Source organism: Ailuropoda melanoleuca, chromosome 5 (genome assembly GCF_002007445.2).
Source record: "Ailuropoda melanoleuca isolate Jingjing chromosome 5, ASM200744v2, whole genome shotgun sequence".
Classification (NCBI taxonomy): domain Eukaryota; kingdom Metazoa; phylum Chordata; class Mammalia; order Carnivora; family Ursidae; genus Ailuropoda; species Ailuropoda melanoleuca.
The window spans coordinates 84,939,233-84,961,544 of record NC_048222.1 but is presented as its reverse complement, the minus strand read 5'-3'; the positions used below and the strand labels follow the sequence as shown (position 1 = coordinate 84,961,544).

The following is a 22,312-nucleotide window of genomic DNA, read 5'->3' as shown; positions in this document are numbered from 1 at the left end:
ATTTCTGCAAAACACATTGGTCAGGCTTCTTTGCCAACTGGCTTCTCGTTAGTTTGGCCAATATAAGTCATTAGCAGGAGTTTGGAGTATGGAAGGTGGGGAGAAGCCAGAGTATGCCTCTCCTTCTTTCCTTACTTTGGCCAGTATTTCTGGCAGTGGTTGTGTCTCCTGCATGGTCCCAGCTTTCCGCACGCAGCCCTATTCTGGGTGGCCCCAGCTCCCGCTAAGCAGCCCCAGCTCCAAAAGTCCGGTGAAAGCTTCTCCTCTTTCTGTTCCTCCAGCCCTGGAAGTGCTGGCAGCTTCTTGCTATTACTAACGTCTGGCTTTATCATTTGCTGTTAGCCTTGTTTCTCTTCCAACACCTTTGTAACCAGTTCCCCATGTTAAATCCTTTCTATTAAACCACTCTGTTTAGAGTCTCTATTTGCTGATTCATTTGTTAAGTATTTTCGTCGGTTTGGGAAGCTATAACAAAAATACCATAGACTGGGTGACTTAAACAACATTTCTTTCTTGAGGTTCTGGAAGCTAGATGTCTAAGATCAAGGTGCTAGCATGGTCAGTTCCTGGTGAGAGCTCTTTTCCTGGTTTATAGATGGCCACCTTCTTGCTGTGTCTGCACATGGGGGAGACACCCTGTCTTGTGTCTCTTCTCTTAGAGCACTAATCCCATTCATGAGGGCTCTACCCTCATGACCTATTAACTTCCCAAACACCCCGCCTTCAAATACCATCACACTAGGGATTAGGGCTTCAACATATGAATTTGGGGGTAGGGGGTGTTATACAAACATTCAGCTTATAGCACCTAGTCTCCAATTCAAATCACCAGAACTGGGTGACGAACAGAGGAACAAAGGGAGCCCATTGACCATTTTTAACCCTTAGATCCAATTAAATAAGATGTATAAAACTACTATATTGCTGGTGGATATAAAAGTATAAAATATAGCTTGTAAGGAGCATGTGATGTAAAGCCATATATAAACAAAATAAAGATATGAAATAGTGTAGGTATAAGTTTCAGAGTTCAGAGGAGAGAGAGATTGATATTAATTGCAGGCATCAACAGAAGGCTTAATGAAGGAAATAAGACCAGAGCTGAACTCGAAGGGATAGAAAGCCCAGCAGTGGAGAGCAGAATTACAGAGAGCGTTATGTAGGCAAACGGGTGGAGCATTAGCAAAGAAGCAGGGACAAACACAGCGTGTTCATGGAAGGTCTGACTGAAGTAGAGGCATTTATGGGCAGATTGGTTCAAATAAGTAAGAAAAGGTCACATTGCAAAGCGCCTTTAGTAGGCAGAGAACTGTGAAGTCTAGGGGATCAATCCCAGAAAAACTCAATGGTGAGGCCACATCCTTTAGAGGATGAAGGCCGTAGTTCCCCCCACCTTTTTTTTTTTTTTTTATCTAGTCAATGAAACACAGAACAAAGAGTCTGAAGGCTGGATTTCATTCCCATTTCCAGACCCATTTTATAATCTTAAAATTTTTCTTAGATTTTAGGTCTCAGTTGCCTAATTGCAGAGGAGTTAATAATATGCAAGATTCATCCGAAAATTGGTAAGATTTTTGTTGTTCTTCAGGTAGCTAAGTATTTTTTAGGTATTTATCCTGTACTTAATCTTCTGCTAAGCCTAAGATTATGAGGTCAGTTTTGTTTTTCCCCAGTGCCTACTTTACTCCTTCGTAATAAAGAAGATGACTTGACGTTGCATAAGAGAAACCAGAAAGAAGGGTGTTTCTTCCAGCACCTAGTTCTAAAACATGCTGAATTTAACCTTAAAAAGTCAGACTGGAAGAAATAACGTAATACTTTAACATACTCTGCTAATTGGTTCTTTTAAAAAAATTTTTTTTTATTTTTTAGAGAGAAAGAGCGCACTTGCAGGCGGTGGCTTGCGTAGAGGCAGAGGGGGAGGGAAAGAGCAAATCTTAAGCCCAGTTCCATGCTGAGTGGGGAGTTGGACACTGGGCTCGATCTCACTACCCTGAGATCATGACCTGAGCCAAAAACAAGAGTTGGATGCTTAACCACTGAGCCACCCAGGCACCCCTGTTAATTGCTTTTAAATAGTAAAAGTATTCATAAACCCAAGAATGGGCATGTCATTTGAAATTTGACGTTTTTTTTGAGAATTAAAATAGAAAGAAACATTATTGCAAAGATTAATATTATTTTAGAATTCATAAGTGGGTTCACTTGACAGGTGGCTGATGAAATAAAATTCTACATTCCATTTTATATTAAGGCGAATTTGTTTTGTCATGTGTATTATAATTCGCATTAGAAAAGCTAGTAATCGGGGCGCCTGGGTGGCACAGCGGTTAAGCGTCTGCCTTCGGCTCAGGGCGTGATCCCGGCGTTATGGGATCGAGCCCCGCATCAGGCTCCTCTGCTATGAGCCTGCTTCTTCCTCTCCCACTCCCCCTGCTTGTGTTCCCTCTCTCGCTGGCTGTCTCTATCTCTGTCAAACGAATAAAATCTTAAAAAAAAAAAAGTGTATTTAAAAAAAAAAAAGAAAAGCAAAGCTAGTAATCATTCCTGCTGTTAGCTCCACTTGTCTTGCGGGAAGAATGGGCAGAAGCAACATCTTAGCCCTTATCCGGTGCCAGGAACAAATTGCAGTTGGAACAAACAAAAGGCTTAATTACAGCCTTTAAACGAAAGCGGGAATAGTACACGTGCAATTGCAATCTTATCCAGGACGAATTTTTTAGAGACAATAAAGGTGAACTGGAATTTCAGCTTTCAGAAGAAGAAATCAGACTTAGTGTCTACCATTCTATCACCTGATATCAGTAAAAATTTGGTTAGCACTGGAAGTCCGTGAAAGGATTTTCAACTATCTTGAGGATGTTTTGTCGACTTCCCCCCAAATTGTTTTTCAGTGCTGATAAGAAAAAGAAGTACTCTAGATAAAGTCAATTTAACTTTATGAAATACATCTGTGACTTGAGCATAGTTTACCAGAATGTACCCTTTGTTCACGGCTAAAGCTGGGGGCAAAGGGCATTTAATACAAAACACATAAAAAGAAACCTCTTCACGGAAGGCAAGTCGTAACCCACCAGTCACATAATCATGTCATTCGGTAAACGAGTAGGCCGGGAGACGAGGAAACAGCAATCCAAAGGGCATGTTCAGTGCTGAGTAACAACGTGGCAGGGCAAGTGGGCTGAATTGTTGCGCTCGTACAGGCTGACGGTGCTGAGCAGTCTCCTGAGCGTAGCAAGATTTTCAGCTAACCCTTAATTGTTCAGTCATTATGACAACCAGATGTGTCATCCCCGCTATAATTGCCGTAGGCTCTTCTCAGCACCTGTTTCGCATTTACGGTTGTATCCCGAAACTTAACACAAATGGAAAATGAGACTATTACTTCTGCCAAGTGCTCATGCACATTTGTTGTAAAACATTTTTGAACACGCACACAACGCAGTGGGAATGATCTGATGTTGTACAGCTGAGACCAGCTGGTTGAGCTCTGAAGGTCAAAAATTGGGAAAACAAAAGAAAACAACAAAGTAAATCATGCAGTCAATCCATGAGCAATCACACAAAAATCTTGAAAAGAGAAGAAAGCGGCATGGATGATTTTTGTTAGGGAAGAGGGTTTGCCTCGGTAGCCAGTACACACCCTCCACACCTCCGCAAAAGCCTGCCTCCAACACTTCTTATGTGGCCAAACCTGCGTCCAGCCCAACCTCGTGGCCCATGCATGAAATGACTGGAACATGGCGGCTGAGAAGTCATGAAGAATGGGGCCCCTGGGAGCAGAAATGAGCCACTTTCTTACCCGCATCTGCTCACCTCATCCCACCCCTATATACCTGGCAGGCAGCTTGGAAAAAGCTTTTCATATTCTTGAGCTTTCTCTAAAAATGCTAGTCCTTATCTGAATGTGTTTAAACTGAACTTATGCAGAAAATTTACACACATATTTTGATCCCTACGGATTGAAGTGGAGGTTTATGGGATCTAACCATAGAGCCTCCGTTGTCAAAGGCAAAACACTCTTGGTTGGTAACACAGAGGAGCTCATTCCCATCACAGTATTAAAAAGATATGTATCAGGATAATGGCTGTGAGATCAACACACAATCGACTTTCAGTTCTCCTCTTCCGTCCATCCCTAGAGGGAGACAAAATGCCTTCCCTCTGACCACTGGGCGCCATAGAGCCACAGACCCGTGGGGTCTGGTATCAAAACCACCCAGAGGCTGGCTGGCCTACTTCAACTCTGCGGAAGTTATTTTGTTTTAGAGCTGATGTTTCAATTCTTTCTTTAACAGGAAAGCACGGTGGATCAATAGGAGTTTTTAAAATCTATACCCAGAAAGATTTATCAAGTCTAGTCCATCTTAACATTACTAGAGGGGAGTTTAGAAGGTATACCTTCCAACGTGAACAATCTGGAAAAGAAGGAAGTTAAAATAAACTGCTTAATAGAGGTATTACATTTAGGAGAAACATAAAGTCCTGCAGTGGCCATTCAGGATCTAATTTTTTTTTTTAATCTGGGCCACAAAAAATAATATGGAATGATGTCAGTAGCTAAAATAGTGAATGCACAGGGACTGCACACATGAAGCTAAAATACAGCTGATATCTGGAAGTAAATGAACTTGTGATCCTTAAAAAACAAAAAAAAACAAAACAAAACAAAAAAAAACCTTTAAAATTCTCATAGAAGAAAACATTAGGCTGAGAGTTCCCCAATATTTTTTTTTCTATTCTTACTGTAGTAGATAAAAGGCAGTGTATATTTTGCAGAAAGAGAAATCAACTCACAAGACACCAAGAGAATAAAAGAATTGTTAAAAATCACACAGCAAGGCCATGCTTGCTTTTTAGACTCCAAACACACGACTCTAACCCCATTACCGCACAGTTGTTTTTGAGGTGATTTTTACGTGACTGCATGTTTTCTTCCGTTGCCAAAGAAAAGGAAATAAAAGATTCCACTAGATATATTGGAGCAGATTTAGGTATTAGAGGGAAAAAAACATCTATTATATGTTGTGGTTGACTTAACACCCTATGATCTCGCTTTCCGAATGCCGCAAGCCACTCAAATATATTACTTAGAGCCTTCTTGGAAAGCCAGGTGAAAGTCAGCAGATGGCTTCTTTCGCAACAGTTTTGATAGGCACTTTTTCTGATCTCTACCTCTGTGATGGATGAGGTATAATTTTTAACACAGAAATCGTATGGCCGACTGTGAGGATAGAAGAAACAGGTGTCGGTGATAGAAAGACACATAAGATCAAGTTAGACTTGAGGCGCTGTTTCCATTTTTTTTTTTTTAACTTGAAAGCCAAGAAAGAGGCTAACTCCCTACAGAGAGGAGATTTTGTTTTGTTTTTTTGGTTTTTTTTTTTTTAAAGATTTTATTTATTTACTTGACAGAGAGAGAGACAGCCAGCGAGAGAGGGAACACAGGCAGGAGGAGTGGGAGAGGAAGAAGCAGGCTCATAGTGGAAGAGCCTGATGTGGGGCTTGATCCCATAACGCCCGGATCACGCCCTGAGCCTAAGGCAGACGCTTAACAACTGAGCCACCCAGGTGTCCCAGAGAGGAGATTTTGAAGATGTAAATGCAAAGTTGGGGATTTCAAACTAAAACTGTCTTTCCATCATAGGAAAATGCATGAGTGTTATGGCTTTGGGAGAAGATTAAGGGAGAGAAGGGTCCCGGCAAAAGACCCGCAAAGGATACGAATTGTTAGGATAGGACGGTGCAAGAGTGGCAAATTCCTCTACTCTCTATGAACAGCATGGAAAGATATATAATTGTATCTGTGGACTTAAATGACACTCTAAAGATTTATGACTTAAAATGAATGTAAAATATGAGTCTAGCAATGTCTGCTTTTTTGTAGCTACTGCAGGGCTTGATTTCCAAATGCATTCCATCCAGAGAAATGGAACTTTGTAATTTACCCACTGGCAATATAGGTGATCCAACGTTCATTTAGTCCCTTTCCCCATACTGCTAACAAAATGTGTTATGATTTAGTAAAATTACCTGGTACTTGGAGTGGGGGTTAGGGAGATTTAGAGATGAGAGAGGGTTATATTACAAAATGATGTCTTCTAGGAAATAATCTTGCCTTAGGGTGATATAAAATGAGCAACTGGTGAAGGCAGTTACATATTTGTTTTTTTCAGCTGAGTCCAGTAATACTTGACTACTGGCATTATCAGTACACACACATAACTATATTGCATTTCCCTTGGCTTTGCTCTCATCTTATTTAATATTCCTTCATAACTTTTCACTTAAAACACAGCAAGGAGATGTAGAAAGAAAATCATATGTGTGCATAAATAATTCATAGGCACCTGAAGGCATAAAAATCATGCTAGACAAAACAAGTAGTAAGGAAGGTGAACAAGAAGTTAAATTTAAATGTTGTTTAAAAAAAAAACAAAAAACCCAGTGGAAGGCTAACTGAAGGAGTCTGAAAACTAATATAAAATATCTCGCTCTCAATGAGGATATATGTAACCTTGCTCTTTGGCCCACATCATAGTAATTGAACTAATTCATCAGAGATTGTCTTAAACTTGAGTAACTTTAGTGTCCGTAAGATTATTAAGGTACTGAATTGTCAGCTCTATACAAAGAGATTTGCAACTCTATTTACATAGTGTTCTTCTTTACCTTCTAAGATAATATTCTGAACTCTGCCCATGCTTTCTTAGAAGGACTTGTCAATGCATTTACAAACTTCAATGACCCTCTCTCCCCAGACTTCAGAATAACAAAGGTTCTGGTACCGAATAAAAGATAGTGACTGCACTTTCTTTCTTTCTTTCTTTCTTTAAGCTATCTCTACACTCAACGTGGGGCTCAAACTCACAACCCTGAGATCAAGAGTCGTATGCTCTACTGACTGAGCCAGCCAGGTGCCTCTGACTACACTTTCTAGAGATAGTATATGTGTTTAAAAACATAAACATAAAAGTTTCTTTGAAGGAGAAAAGAATTCAATAGCCCTAGATTTGATAATACTTTACAAAGCATTCAACCATTTTGTATATATTTCTGTAGAGTGGTAGGATTTGATAGTTTATTTTCCCATAAGTAATGAAGCATGTACAAATATAGAAAAATAATATACAGTAATCTAAAATCCCCTAAAATTTAATTGCCAGATATGAGAGGCAGCCAAATTACCTTTTTATTTATTAGTGTTATACTTCCTTTGTATTTCCTGTTGTATTTCCTTTTATTCTTTATACTGATAGATTAATGATAATAATGATGGTTAAATTCATTTAATATTTACTATATGTCAGACATTATGCTAAGTACTTTACAAGATTTATCCCATTCAATCCTAATAGCCCTCTGAGTTATCCCCAGTTTATAGATGAGGGAACCTAGACAAGAAACTTGTGCAACGTGATAAAGCTAATAAGTGACGGCGCTGGATTCCAGCAGTCTGAATCCTGAATATGTATGCTCTTAAACACTGTGTTAGTTTCTGGGCTCAAGAAAGAAGAAATGGTCAGGGTGCCTGGGTGGCTCAGTTGGTTAAGCGTTGGACTCTTGACTTCAACTCAGGTCATGATCTTAGGATCAGGAGATCAAGCCCCGTCTCTGGCTCTGTGCTCAGCAGGGAGTTTGCTTAAGTTCTCTCTCTCCCTCTGCCCCTTCCCCTGCTCTCTCTCTCTCCTTCTCTCTCCCTTTAAAATAAATAAATAAATCTTTTTAAAAAAGAAGAAATGATCACTGGCCCTATTGTTTTGAAGCAAAATTAGGTATTTTGCATTTGTCTTGGATCCTTACTAATGGATCTGCTGAACAGAAAGGACTTTCAGTTTTAACCAGGCAGTTATCATAAGTATGGATATGAAGGGTTGTGAAATCCTAGTTACCTGTTCAATTACAGTGATCTCTACCATTATCTCCCAATCACACTACATCATTTTTTATTCAACAATCATTTTTTGATCACCTACTATGGGCCTGGCTTTTTAAAAATAGTAAGAAGAACAGGACAGGAAATAAATTATATAGATATTTTATCTAGGTAGACATCATTTGGAAAATTTTATTGATATTTTTGTGCTCACCTTCATTTAACAAATGGTTAACAAATGCTATTAACGACAAAATTGTCTGGAATCCAGGTCCACTGGACATTCCCTCTGCCTTCCATCACTCTTTCTTCCTTGTAAGGAGAGATACCTTTAGCCAAGGAAAACCATTTGCAAGTGGTTGAACAGTCACATCCCCATTTAGAATTTCCTTCCTGGGGATGGTTTAGATTTGTCTCTTAATCACCTGCGGTTTGGGACAATGAAGAATCAAGTGGATAACATCTGCAGTTCCTAAATCATTTCAGACTCTACGTGGGACTGGAGGTTCAATGGGGCACCGATCGTCCTAACCTGAAGAAAGTCAAGAGGAGGGCGACATGGGACAAAGGCACAGAGAAGGGATGCTGTCCGGCCTTCCATGTTCTCTACACCGGTCAGTGGCAAATAGTTTATTTTAATCCTCGTGTGCTCTCTCAAGGATAAAGATATTCTTCTTAGAGAACCCTTGATTTATTAGAGTAGTTACTATTCTAAAGTGAAAACTGGAAGTGTGTTTATGGAAAGAGATGGTGGGAAAATGACAAAGATATTATTCCCTCTAAAAACGGGGTAAAAAAAAAAAGGAGAGGGGTGCCTGGGTGGCTCAGTTCTTATGCATCTGCCTTCTGCTCAGGTCATGACCTCAGGGTCCTGGGGTGGAGCCCTGCATCAGGTTCCCTGCTCACTGGGGAGCCTGTTTCTCCCTCTCCCTCTGCCCCTGCCCCCTGCTCATGCTCTCTCTCTCGATCACTCTCTCTCAAATAAATAAATAAAATCTTTTAAAAAAATAGGAGAAAATCTGAAAATGAATACAGTTCTTTCTTTTACTCATATCAACGAGATCACACGAAAAATTACTTAAACCATTCCTCAAAGTAGGACACTCTATGGATTTCAAGACGTCCTGTTAATCAATGTCCATTCACTTCTTTGGGAAGGCTTGTGGAAGGTAATAGTTCCTCTTTGCTCTATTCAATCCTGCCAGTGGTGGAGGTTTCAGACTGTATTTTGATTTTTCAGAATGAATGTATTTTTGACCAGGCCTGAAAGCTCCCGAATAACAGGGCAGTCTTCTGAGAAAGGTATTTGTAAGCTCTTTGGAGAATTATTGATCCTTCTCTCTTGGATCAAGAGCCCAAATGAGCTCATTTGAGCTCTTGATCCATATGTAGTTAGTCTAAAATACAAATCCCTCCTTAGAAAGTTTATGTAAGAGGAACAATATTTGTAACAGAATCTTCTCATGCTTTTTACTTACCATAATATCATCCTCTTGAAGTTGGAAGAAACTAGAGGTCATCCAAGCAGGAGTCTCTTGCAAAATTACCTAAGAAGTAATCACTTGCTAAATACCATCTGAGGTGAGAAGTTCTACCTTCATGAGATTTCTTCCTTGTTCTGAGGTAAAGCCTGTCTTTCTTCGTGATTCCTCTCATAGGTACTAGCTTGACCTCTTAGAGTTGAAATTTCTATTCTCTCTGCCACCTAAGGGTCCATTAACATTTGAAGACAGTTATGTACACGCAAGCTCCTTGTGTCTTGCTGTTTGCAGAGAAAAGAACATGGGATTTGGGGTCCTAGATTCAAAACCTGGCTCTGACACTTACCACTTACAAGAACGTGAATATGACATTAAATGTCTCTAAGCCTCAATTTCCTTAACAGAAAGGAGAAGAAAGCACACCCATCCCATGCAGTGGTTAAGTGGGTTAAATAAACTAATGTACGCAGTGCCTTTTATTGGAGGTACTTAATGCATTGTGGAGAGTATAATTCTTAATACTGTGGCGTCAAGTCCTCTCCTTCCATCCCAGTTTTTCCGAGCAGAGCTGTGCAGTGTATGACAAGTGAGTGTGCCAGAAGATTCATTTCCTGTGGGTGCCATGGCCTTGGTGTGTAGGTCAGAGAAGCACCCTCTTCGTTTTTATGTTCTCTTCCACGTATGGGGGTGATCTGTAACATTAAAAAAGTCTCTTTCCCTTGTCATGTAAATATTCTCTCATTATCAGCATTTGAACAGCAACTTGGGTTAGAAAGTAAAGATTCTCTAAGAAAATAGGTTAGTTCTTGACAGTGTATTAGTCCCTCAGCCCTGAGGGTGGCCCAGCAAGGGTTTTCCCCTCACCTGTATTCTACAAATGTTATCATTTTCTGGGGTCACCATGGTATAAGAAGTTAAGGCAACACTGCAGTTGAGTTTCCTAACGTTGTCTTGGTGTGTGATACTCGAATTTAACTCAATGTTATACTCCAGAAGGTTAAGAAGAGTAGGATGAATCATGGTCTTCATTTGTCCTAGACATGATACAGGTTCCTCTGCTATCCAAAAGTAGGGTGTACCCCTGAAGCCTTTTATTATCCGAAATGATGGAAAGTGGAGAAGTAATTACCATTAATTTACATGGAAAAAAATTTTTTGAGCATCCCCAGATCCAAAAAATAATCTTTCTTAAGCTTTTCTGATTCCTTAGGACACACACTGCTAGTGTATGCCCAAAATAAATCGAGATAAAACCCAGATGCTCACAGACACAGTTCAAAGCTATTGTGGCTTGATGCTGCCGTGCGGAGTGTCGATCCCACGGCAGGAGCTCGGCGGGGCCGGGGGCCACTCTCCCTGCTCGGGGTGCTCGCTGCCTCTATAACAGCTCACTGCAAAACAAATGGCCAACACCGTTTCGGCTTTCCGCCTTTTTTGTAAAAGCCAGATCCTCTTCAGATTTCTTTCAGTTAGTGAAAACAGGTCCGGTATTATTAATGTAGGTATTTCATTAAAAAAATGTGGGTATTTCCTGAACTTTCAAAAAGTGGAGGATACTTTTACTTCTTTGCTTGACGTTTAAAATGGCATTTGGGGGCGCCTGGGTGGCACAGCGGTTAAGCGTCTGCCTTCAGTTCAGGGCATGATCCCAGCGTTATAGGATCGAGCCCTACATCAGACTCCTCCGCTATGAGCCTGCTTCTTCCTCTCCCACTCCCCCTGCTTGTGTTCCCTCTCTCCCTGGTCTCTATCTCTGTTGAATAAATAAATAAAATCTTTAAAAAAAAATAAAAAAAATAAAACGGCATTTGGGTTTTGGGAGAGCCGCTTCCGACTGTTAACTAACACTGACCTTGCAGTTTATGAAAACTGCTAGCAAAAATATAGATTCATTCATTCATTCATTCATTCATTCAAAAAACATTTATTTTAAGTCTATTTATTATGTGTACTGTTCTAGATACTGGGGACAGAGCTTTGAACAAGATAACAAGGTTCCTTCCTTCATAAAATTAACATAATAAAAAACTTTCAAGTCAATGATATCTACCATATGGTTTGAGTTTTAAAAATAAATAAGTGCTGGGGCACCTGGGTGGCTCAATGGGTTAAGTGTTGCCTTCAGCTCAGGTTAAGATCCCAGGGTTCTGGGATCGAGCCCCGCCTCAGGCTCGCTGCTTGGCGGGGAGTCTGCTTCTCCCTCTGCCCCTCACCCCACTCATACTCTCTCTCTCTCTCAAATAAATAAATAAAATCTTTTAAAAAAAGGCAGAAAAACATTAAGCACAGGGGAAACATCACTTTTGATGAGATTGTCAATATTGCCTGACAGATGTGGCACTAATCTTTAGCCAGAGAACTCTCTGGAATTATTGAAGAGATCCTGGGGGCTGCCCAGTATGTGGGCTGTAATGTTGATGGGTGCCACCCTCATGATATCATAGATGACATCAACAGTGGTGCAGCGGAATGCCCAAGTAGTTAAGAACTACGAAGGAAAATATTTCAATAAAGGATCATTTGACAACCATAAATAAATAAATAGACCCCCAAATTGCTACCCTGGCTCATTTATATCAGGAGGATAAATATCAGAGCCCAAAAGGTACGGGAATCAATTCCTTTCAAAAATAACCTCTTAATATTTTTTTCCTATTCATTTAATATAAATAAATGCAGAAGAACGCACGACAGCCTGCCTGACATGGCTAATTTTTTCCTTCAATTGTGTCTCATAATACGCACCATCAATCCCCCTACTCCACCTGCCACCTCTTTGTTATATTCCAACAAATCGACACAATTTGGAATACCTTTCTCCTAACAACTCCTACTGGCTCTTCAAACAGAATAAAGGCCAAAACCCTCTTTATTTCACTCTTGATAATGCTGTTCTTTTATACTTTTGTATATGGTATCATAGCAAGATTGGTTAGGTTGCGACACAGTGACAGACTCCAAAATCTTAGTGGCTTAAAGCATACAGTTTACTTCTTGTTTCTGCTCTATTTCTATTGCCGTTTGGAAGCAGGACCCTGCCTTTGATAATCTCGCAGGCCTCCCAGCTGTCTGAGCAGCTGCCGTCTTAAATACGGTCAATCACAAAGCCAGAGGGAAAAACGGATGTGCTGAAGGAGACACTGCCTCTTTCACTTTCCCCAGCCGGAGAAATTACTTGCCACACCTAATCCTGAGCACACAGGGAAATACAACCCTACCACGTGTTGTGAAAGATAGACGGCCTGGAATATGCAAGCCACCGTAACGGTGATCACAGGAGTATTATTTACTGATTATATTCTTCCCTCCCAAAGTAATGTTACTTTCAGGTATTCAGAATCTTACTTTGACATTTTTGCTAATATGATCAATTGGTACAATTTATAATAGTGCATTAAGTTTAGGAAGTCCTTGTATTATCTGTCAGGTGTCATCATAAATCTTGAATATATTCTCTAATTAGACATTTCACTTTTTTATTGTCAAAGAAGTAATACATTTAAACTAGAGTGATATTGATATAAAATACTTAGGCCTCTGAGAGGTATGAATAAGTTTGGAATGATGTGGGCTTTTCACCCTGGGGTTAGAATTTGCTCAACTGCTATAATGACATTAGTTAACTACAACAAGTGATTATTAAGCAATCTGTGGATTTTTTCTACTATACCTTCATCCATAATCCATCTCAATTTTTTTAGAAAAAAAGCATGAGATACTCATCATTTTTCGATAAATTAGGTTTTAGGAATTGACTGACTGAGGATGATTTGGGTCTGAATTTGCCAGCAGCAGAATATTTTTGTGAACTCTCCCACTCAGCGTCGCCTGTGGGACCACCAGAGTCCTTACAACTTGAACCACTGTCTGAAACTCAGTTGGCGAAGAAGTGTCTTGCTAATAATAGTCTATTCAGACTTGTCTTTCTTTTATAAAAACTCTTTTGCAGGGGCGCCTGGGTGGCACAGCGGTTAAGCGTCTGCCTTCGGCTCAGGGCGTGATCCCGGTTACNTTAAAATCTTAAAAAAAAAAAAAAACTCTTTTGCAAATAACACTGCATTTTCTTTATACCACTCACCTTCTAAAGAATCTGATTTTGATCTTCCTTCCATGGGTTTCCTGTAGGCTTTCTGGCTTATGACTGCTTTGTTTGTGTTGATGCTCTGTTGCTTGCACCTTTGATGGAAGTGAATACTTTTCTCTTATTCTTTGTTTAATACAGAAGGCTGCTCTGTGCACTCTCCTCTGTTACTTGAACTAATTTCAAACAGTCTTTCAGAACTCCCACATGGGGATGACAATGAAAGTAGTCAGTAATTGTTGATGAAAGCTTTGCAACTTCTGCATCATATAACAAAATTGAATCGTGACGAACAAAAGCTGGTCCCTTATCCTTCCTGGCATTCTGGAAACCTCAGGTAAAGTCTGAGCAGGTACTCTTCCATTTAGCAAATGCAATAGAAGACAAAACCTGATAAAATTAATGCGATAACCTGACAAATGGAATCTTTAGATGACCAGAAAATATTATCTCTTACTGATAGCGTTGGTATTCTGTTTCTGAGATTATAGGGAATTTGGATATTCCACAATTTTGTTTGTTGGAGACAATTTACCCATAATTGTGTTCACTGCTGTCATAAAGTCTCCATAAATTATCCATTGTTCATTATGAAATTGTTATAATTTTTTGAAGGCTTGAGTTATAAATGCTTATTTGTTGGGAGCATAAATTGAATCTGATGGTGTGTTCAACTAATTTATTTATTTATTCTCTACTTTATCAGTTTCGATGTAACTTACAAAGATACTACGGTACAAAAAGAAAACAATAATTAAGAAAATTCAGAAAATAATTGAGAAAAATATGAATGAGGAAAATAAGGCTAGGACAGTCATAACAACTAAGAATCACACACACACACACACACACACACACACACACACACGCAAATTGGCCTTGGAGCCCGATCCCTGACTCTGTATTAACAAATTTTGTACCCAAATTGCAAAAATAATGAAACATACTAAATCACATCTCTCCCCCTAAAAATTCTTGTTACTAATAAAATATTTAAAAGTAAAAAGGAGAGAGAATAGTTCATGATGTAAATTTTCTAATCTTTTCTTTTCTAATTTGCAGTTTTTTTGTTTTGATGAAGAAATTCTTCCAAGATCATAAAGATAATTTTTACATTTGCTTTTAAAATTCTTAAAGTTCTGGGTGCCTGGGTGGCTCAGTTGGTTAAGCATCTGCTTTCAGCTCAGGTCATGATCCCAGGGTCCTGGGATCGAGTCCTCTGTTGGGCTCCATGGTCAGTGGGGAGGCTGCTTTTCCCTCTCCCTCTACCACTCCCCCTACTTGTTCTCTTTCACTCACTCTCCCTCTATCTCTCAAATAAATAAAAAATAAAATCTTTAAAAAAAAAGTCTTAAAGTTCTGCCTTTCGTATGTAAGCCCTTGATTCATGTGGAATTTTTTTTTCTTTTTTTTAGATTGTGAAGTAGGGATTCAATTTGCTTCTTTCTCTACATGGAAAAATCAATTGCCGCTAGTCATTCTCATTGAGGGAAAACAAGTAGGAAAATGAAATTACCACTGTGGCCAAGATTGAGACAAGTTAGTACCAAAAGTTGAATTCCAACCTTAGTGGAGCATGGAGAACGCTCGTGGCGTAATCCTGGCAAGTACACGAGCTGCTTGGAACTACTGCCTTGACTCGTAACTTGGGATTTTAGCCTTTTCCAGTTCCCTTACACATGATAAGTCTTCATTATGTAGGGCTTCACTAGTTCAGAAGTTGTTAGAATTCACATAGGTACTCTACTGAAGTTTGATTTTCGACCAAGAACAATGACAGAGATTGCAAACCATCTTAGTGATATAAAGGAGGAGGTGCACAAAAACGAACTATCTTCAAATACCGCAAAAGAACTTGTCTAAACATTACACTTAAATATATGTTAAAGTCAGTCCATCTCTTAGGAACTTCCACTAAGCAATTATTATATTATTAGACATCGCTAGAAAGAAATGATAGTTTCAGACTAATTTGCAAGAGGTTTTCTCCCAGAGTCGAATACCATGTTTTTTAATAGAAACAAATATACTGCAATACCATTTAATGAGTTTAATAAAATGGAAAATAATGCTGTGGTTACAATTTAGTTCCCAAAGATAATTGTTAATTTTTCTAAAGTCCTGTTAGGAACTGTTCTTAACATGTTTTACCCGAAGGGATTACTTTTGTGGCAAACAATTAAGATGAAACAGAAGTGTCAAAACCCGTCAAAGCATCTAACTTACGAGTCATTGACCGGGTTGGTTTCATTGATTTTATTTATACACCACGTGTTTTAATTATCTGTTGCACAACAACTTATCCCAAAACTCAGCAAAGCAGCTTAAAACAACAAACACTTATTATCTCACATGGTTTCTGAGAGTTGGGACTCTGGGAGTGGCAGAGTTGAGCAGTTCTGGGTCAGAAGCCACTTGAACTGCGGTCCTCTGAAGGCTCAATTGCAGGAAGATCCCCTTCTAAGCTCACTCACATGTTTGTTGGCAGCCCTCATTGACTTGCTGGCTTTCAGCTGGGGTTCTCGTTCCTAGTCACGAAGGCTTCTCCAAAGGCAGCTGGGAGCATCTTCTCCTACTACAGTCTCCTTCCCCAGAGCAAGTGATCCAAGAGCCCGGGGTGTGAACTGGAAGGTGGGGAACATTGGGAGCCTTTTTGGAGGCTTTGCTATAGCACTTTGGTTTTAAAATAGATCTGTAGAAAAGAAAAGGGAATAAAACAGAATATAGAGAACAAGAGATGTTCACTCAGGAGGCTCAGAAACATATATACGTATATATGTTTTTGTATACATTTAGTAGACAGAATAGTGACATTTATATATACTTGAATATGCGTCTGGGTCTTCGACTTCAATCCATCGATCTATCTGTTGCAGTATCATCACTGTTCCGGTTTTGATTACCATAGCGTTATAACATACTGCAATATCTGGTAGAAAAAAAAAAACCAGAAGGAAACATTAATTTTTAACAATAAAAATTTACAATTTTTAAAAACTGGCTTTTATTTCTATGCTGAAATAATGGATTCTATCTTCCCCCCTCCCCTTGCAAATTCATTGATTTCAAAAAAGCGGTTATCAACAATTTATGAAAAACAAAATAATTTGAGCAACTTGGAAAAGGAATGCAGGATAATGAAGCTATATAATCAAAGGGGAAATGTCGTGAGCGGAAGAAATGAACAACTGATTCCCAAGGGCAAGTCAGCGGCATTCAACGTTTGGGGAAATGTGACACATAAATGCAGAACTTGGTTGAAGAAAAAAACAACAACAGATGATACCAAGATACTCAACTATATTTGAACTTTAATCTATTGGTTTGGTAACTTTTTGTTTGTGTCTGGCACTCACACCACGTGGCTTTGCTATTGCTATATTCATTTCCACACAGCAATAAAGCATTAGTGGCAAACTATAAAGCGAGGATATTTGCTTTCTCATTCTCCTACCCACTACCTCCCTTTTACCAACTGTATTACACATCGTCTATTAACTGCTATGAGACACAACCCCAAACCTCAGGGACCTCGTGCAACGTCGGTTCATTTCCTGCTCAAGTCACTATCCAGTGCAAGTGCAGTGGGAAGGAGAGGAGGAAATCTATGCCACATACACCCTCGGGGTACCTCTTCCATCCCCAAAACTCGGTCTTTCTTTGAATCCTGTGCACCTGATACTCAAAAGACAAGACGGAACTTGGGAGACCTGCTCAAGACAAATTTTAGGCGCCAAGCTTGCACGTGGTGTACACAGTTTTCATTGGCCAGAACTCAGTCACATGATCCCGCTGAGAGCATCTGGGTATTGTGCTAAAGCTGTGTGTGCAGGAAGGAAAGGGGATGGAGTTTGATGAATAGTGGTCTCTGTGTAGCGCCACCATTAGTCTCCCTGCGGGACGTGAATATGTGCATGATGAAACTCCCCACGAAACTCTAGTATTCAGTCCTTCGATTTATACTTGTCTTGTATTTTATGCTTTGAAACACTTATTCTTCAACTTTATAGAAATAAAAAGGACTTTACTGAATCTTAGTTAAAATGACAGTAAGCTCTGAACTGGGTTATTGATGATAGGTTTCCAAATGACGCAAAGGACTGGTTTGGAGCTGCTGTGTTGTGGGGTTGTGGTATTATTAAAATCACTGCGCTTAAACTCTGGGCGATCAGTAAATGCAAGTTTATGGAAACTCTAAACGGTAAAGTTCCTCTTTCAACTCATTAATCCTGAAGTATGAGAATGCATAACTAAAAGGATGTACAGTTTTTAAAAATGCCTACTTGTACACAGGTATGAATTCTTATTCACAGCACCTTCTATCTGTGCAATCAGCATTTTTAAAAGCCTGTGAAGTAAAACAATTTGCACTTTAAAAATTACATATGCAATACAATGAATTCAATAAACTGGCACTTGAGACTGAAGAAAAGAAAAAAGTAATGAAAAATTCTGATTTCTAATGCTGAGATTTCAAAAATAAAGCAGTAAATAAAATCTAAAGCTTCAACAGATTTGAACTATTTTTTCCCTTGATTGATTTGCTTGTTATTAAGCATTAAATGGCTTATGAAATCAGACATCATGTATTCATTTGCAACGAGTTACTTAATTGACCTATTTCTAGGCAAGAGACATAGTTGTAGTCACTTGGTAGATTTCACAAGGGCAATTGGTGGCTGAAATATTATTTAATGCTGAATTAAGGAATTGCAGTAAGTTATTTCCTCTTGATAACATCTGATTTAAGGTCTTCTCAATCCTTACCTATGTAATTGAAGATTTTCTTTAGATTGTAGTGACAGATTTGGTTAACAACTTTGGTTAACAATAACCCTGATTTGTTGTACAATTCTACTTATCATATTTCACTTTTCCTCCTTTCTACGCTCCCAAATTGCTGTTCCCCAAAAAATTCGCTTAATTTTTTTCCCTTTTCTTGTTATACATTATCCATAAAGAGCTTCATGGATAACTATCCTCATTAGCATTTCTTTCTTTCTTTTTCTTTCTTTCTTTCTTTCTTTCTTTCTTTTTCTTTCTTTCTTTCTTTCTTTTCTTTCTTTCTTTCTTTCTTTTCTTTCTTTCTTTCTTTTTCTTTCTTTCTTTCTTTCTTTCTTTCTTTCTTTCTTCTCTTTCATAGTTTCTTTCTCTCTTTTGCACACACCTTCCTCCCTTCCTCCCCCCTCTCTTCTTTCCTTCCTTCCTTCCTTCCTTCCTTCCTTCCTTCCTTCCTTCCTTCCTTTTTAAAATAAGGGATTAACTGAGGTCAGTCATGGCAGTGAATCTCCTTGATCAATTCATGATGTGAGCCTTTATAGCATAACACTAAATAAAAGATGCCCAGAAAAAGAGCACTTCCACACAGTTCTAGTAGGAAAAAAAAGGGAGATTTGAAAATGTTTATAAAATATAATCTTAAATTTTTTATTAGAGGTAGTAGTGAGAAGAATAGCTAAAAATGCTTTCTATAACCATTAATCATTTCATTCAGATTTTCCAGCCTGTAAACTCCTTAAGGGCAGGACTTTGTATCTTCAGTCTGGTATAGCCAGGCACTCAATATTTATTAAATGAATATGTCAATGAAATCATATATGAATGGTAAGGCATGATACCTTTGCATGTTTCAAATACAACCAAAACCCTGTTCATGTTGAGATATGAAAATTGGTGAATAGCATGTAAGAAGAAAGCTCTACAAATTCACTTAATACCATGAATAGGTTATTTAAGTCTTTTTTAAAAAGAAAGCAAACTGGACAGTCTTATAAAGTTGGGCTTCATCCATTGGTCGATTTTCTTTTGTCTGTGCTGATAGCAAACTGTCTCATCACACTGAAAATGTCTCTTTGTGACTAAAACAATTTCATTTGTAGAGTGCAATTTGCTACCTGTTCCTTCTCTGATTAACAAAAGATTAATTCCCCAAACAGGAAATGACTCATCATTTTTATAATTTTATTAGACATCCTATTCTATTTTGAAAATTTTAGAAGAAAACAGGAATGTGTTGGATTTCAACCATTTTATTTAAAATTGTGTCAATAGAAAAAAATCAGGGAAGGCATTCCTCTCATTTTTGCAGTGGTGAAGGAACAAATTAAATAGGTGCAAAGTTGCCCATGTTACCTTAACGCCTTTTTAGTAGGAGTTATTATCTAACTATAATGTATTTGCTCCTCTGTCTGTAGCTCTCACTAGTCTGTAACCTCCTCACGGGCCAGGAACAATGACCTCCGTTTGTATCCCCGGTATGATGCCTGCCATATAACCATATGCACTCGGCTCTTTCAACAGGTAGTAATTTGGTAGCATAAAACTGAAATTTGTGGTTAATCTTTCTTAAAAACTGAAACCCCAAAATTCCCTTATCCTTCGATATAATCCCAAGATCAACTTGATTGTTTATTAAAACATTAAGCCATCTGTGTAATGTCTGTTTGCAGATAGGCCATCTCATTTTGTTCTTCCTCTTTTCCCATTAGATTACTGTAAACAAGCCCTCCCACAACCACAATTCTGAGAGTGTCACGTGTGAGCAGACACTCAACACATACTCCCTTGCCCACTGAACCTTCAGTAGCATGCGGTACAACGTGTGTGTATGCCTTTGAATACAGCAGCTCTGCAGGGACATATAGTGACGAAATTGAAAGAGCGCATCAAGTAGGAGAGCTCTGGCTTCTCTTTCCTCCAGTCTACCCTTAGAAAATAAATATCTATGCATTCTTCACATCATCACATGAGGCAGGGACTCTAAGCTGAAGTGTATTCTGGGGTATTTAACTAGTGAAACTAAAGTTCTCTGTGACTCTCGATCCACACTCACTGGCAATCTGTTTCCCTCCCTTTCCCATTGCCTTCAGGATTACTTCTAGAATCCCTGGTTTGGTTTAGCTATTGCCCATCCTGGAACACTCACACCAGCTGTGAAGACTTATTTTTCTCTGCCTCATCTCAGGCATTCTGCACATGCTCCGTCCCATACCACTTCCATGATGGGGTAACACCCATTCGTCCGTCAGCCTTCTCTGAAAACACCACGTCTTTTAGGAGGCCTTTTTGGATACACTAGGTTAGGGGGCATTAGGTGCCTCCATGGAATCAGGTACTGGATTTGAAGTATTTCTTATCATCATGCACATTATACAATTAATGTGTACCTTCCCTCTAGGCACATAAGCTTTGGGAAAGCAGGGGATTTTTTCTATCATGTCCACTGCTGTATCTCTAGCGCCCATGCTCAGTTTACAACTACTTAATGAAACTGAACAAATGAATCATGTCTCCAACTTGAGAGAGAAGTAAAGGGAACCCTGGACTGGAAGTTGTAGAAATGGATCAAATCCTTATTATGAGTACAACGTGCTCTCAGGGCTACTGTGACCCTGGTCCCCTTCTTTCAACAAAGCAAGTAAAATAGTTTAATTTGGTTGGCTTGCATCACAGTTTATGAAGCTAAGAGACTCTAGCACCATGATAAACGGAGGAGAGGTACTTTGGTGCCGTGCGTCTACAAAGACCAACAATCAAACAATAGTCTTTCCCACAGAGCAGTGTGAGCATTGCCCTCAGTTATGCCGTTGGAACTGCTCAGTGTTAACAGTGGGTCTCAGCTCCACCTCTCCGCAATGCGCAGCTCAGCGCTTCCTCCAGCTTCCTAGCCACAGCGGGCCAGGGGCTACATCTTTCTGTTGTGTCCCCGGCACTGCGTGTAAGATAGACTCATTCCTGTTATTTCATTTATGAACTCTAGCCATTACTCCTCGGCACCAAAACAGCTGAAATGTACATTTGTGGGTCTCTATGATTCCCATCTAAAGTCTAATGAGATCACTCAAAACTGAGGCCAAATTTATCGTTTGTTATTTATAATTTACATTCCAACTTCAAAAAAGATAAAGCAATTCAGAGTAACACATGAAACAGGCTGTTTAAATCCTGCCGTAAGAACAGAAAATCTCAGATACTGTTAGAGGAGAGGGACAATGGTGTACCGGGATGTGGGATCACTGGAGCTCTCTATATAGGATAGAAGTTAGGATCCAAGCATGTAACACGTGGGGTACATGGGACATTTACTGTGGCCCCTCAATCCAGAGTGTTTCATCCCTTTATGTTCTTGCTCTTTCCCTTTTCTTATAGATGTACGAATATTTATTTATTTATTTACTGTGGATAACAAGAGGGGGAAAAACAATTTATAGTTCCTCACTGGTAGGACAAGCCAGAAGAACTAGCATTTCTTCTTAGGTGTCCTCCTTTCCAATTATTCATTTCTTGGCTCAATAATTAAAATACACCCAATGGTCAAATCACATGATGGAATGAGTTATATATAATAGAAACTCCGTCACATCTAATTCGTAATAATAACAAATAGCCCAGCTAGTGTGTTTGTGGCCATCAGTATTCAGGAAAGTGCTTATTCCAGAAGTCTGTGCCTCACAATGAATGCTAATGTTCATCAATCAGCTGTTGTTCTACAAAATCCTCCTAAGTCTTTGTAGATGGGGTTTTTGCTGAAGACTCTCATTTTCTTTTAAAAACACAGGAAAAGAAAATATTGTAGGTTTTTCACCTTAACCTACCTAATGTAACCTATAAAGTCATTCGGCTTGGCTATGCAGCTCAACTATTATTTTGCTGACTTTGCCCTGTCTTGACTTGCTCCCATCCCTTTCTTAACACTTGGCTTCAACCCCCCCTCCCCCGCCCAAAACCAAGACTTAATAGTGACCACGAACCCAGAAAAAAACAGAGACCACACCCTTACTTTTGGACAACACATAAATATCCCAAACAAGTCTCTATCCTAAGGATTTCCCCAGACACAGATTCTACAATTTTCTCTGTATTTTTTTATGTAAG

The 22,312-nt window shown here is 39.2% G+C and overlaps 1 long non-coding RNA gene across 2 annotated transcripts in view; it reads right to left on the bottom strand.

The window, feature by feature from the left end:
- LOC105236377 overlaps positions 1-22,312 on the bottom strand; it is a 55,576-nt gene that overhangs the window by 19,202 nt on the left and 14,062 nt on the right. Inside the window, exons 2-4 of one of the 2 annotated variants that reach the window (XR_004625786.1) lie at positions 16,263-16,367; positions 15,913-16,130; positions 9,355-9,423 (exon numbers count right to left, since the gene is read on the bottom strand). This is a non-coding gene — a long non-coding RNA (uncharacterized LOC105236377). Of the gene's footprint in view, positions 1-9,354; positions 9,424-14,703; positions 16,131-16,262; positions 16,368-22,312 lie in introns of those variants that run through there. The other variant, XR_004625787.1, reaches the window with a different exon arrangement.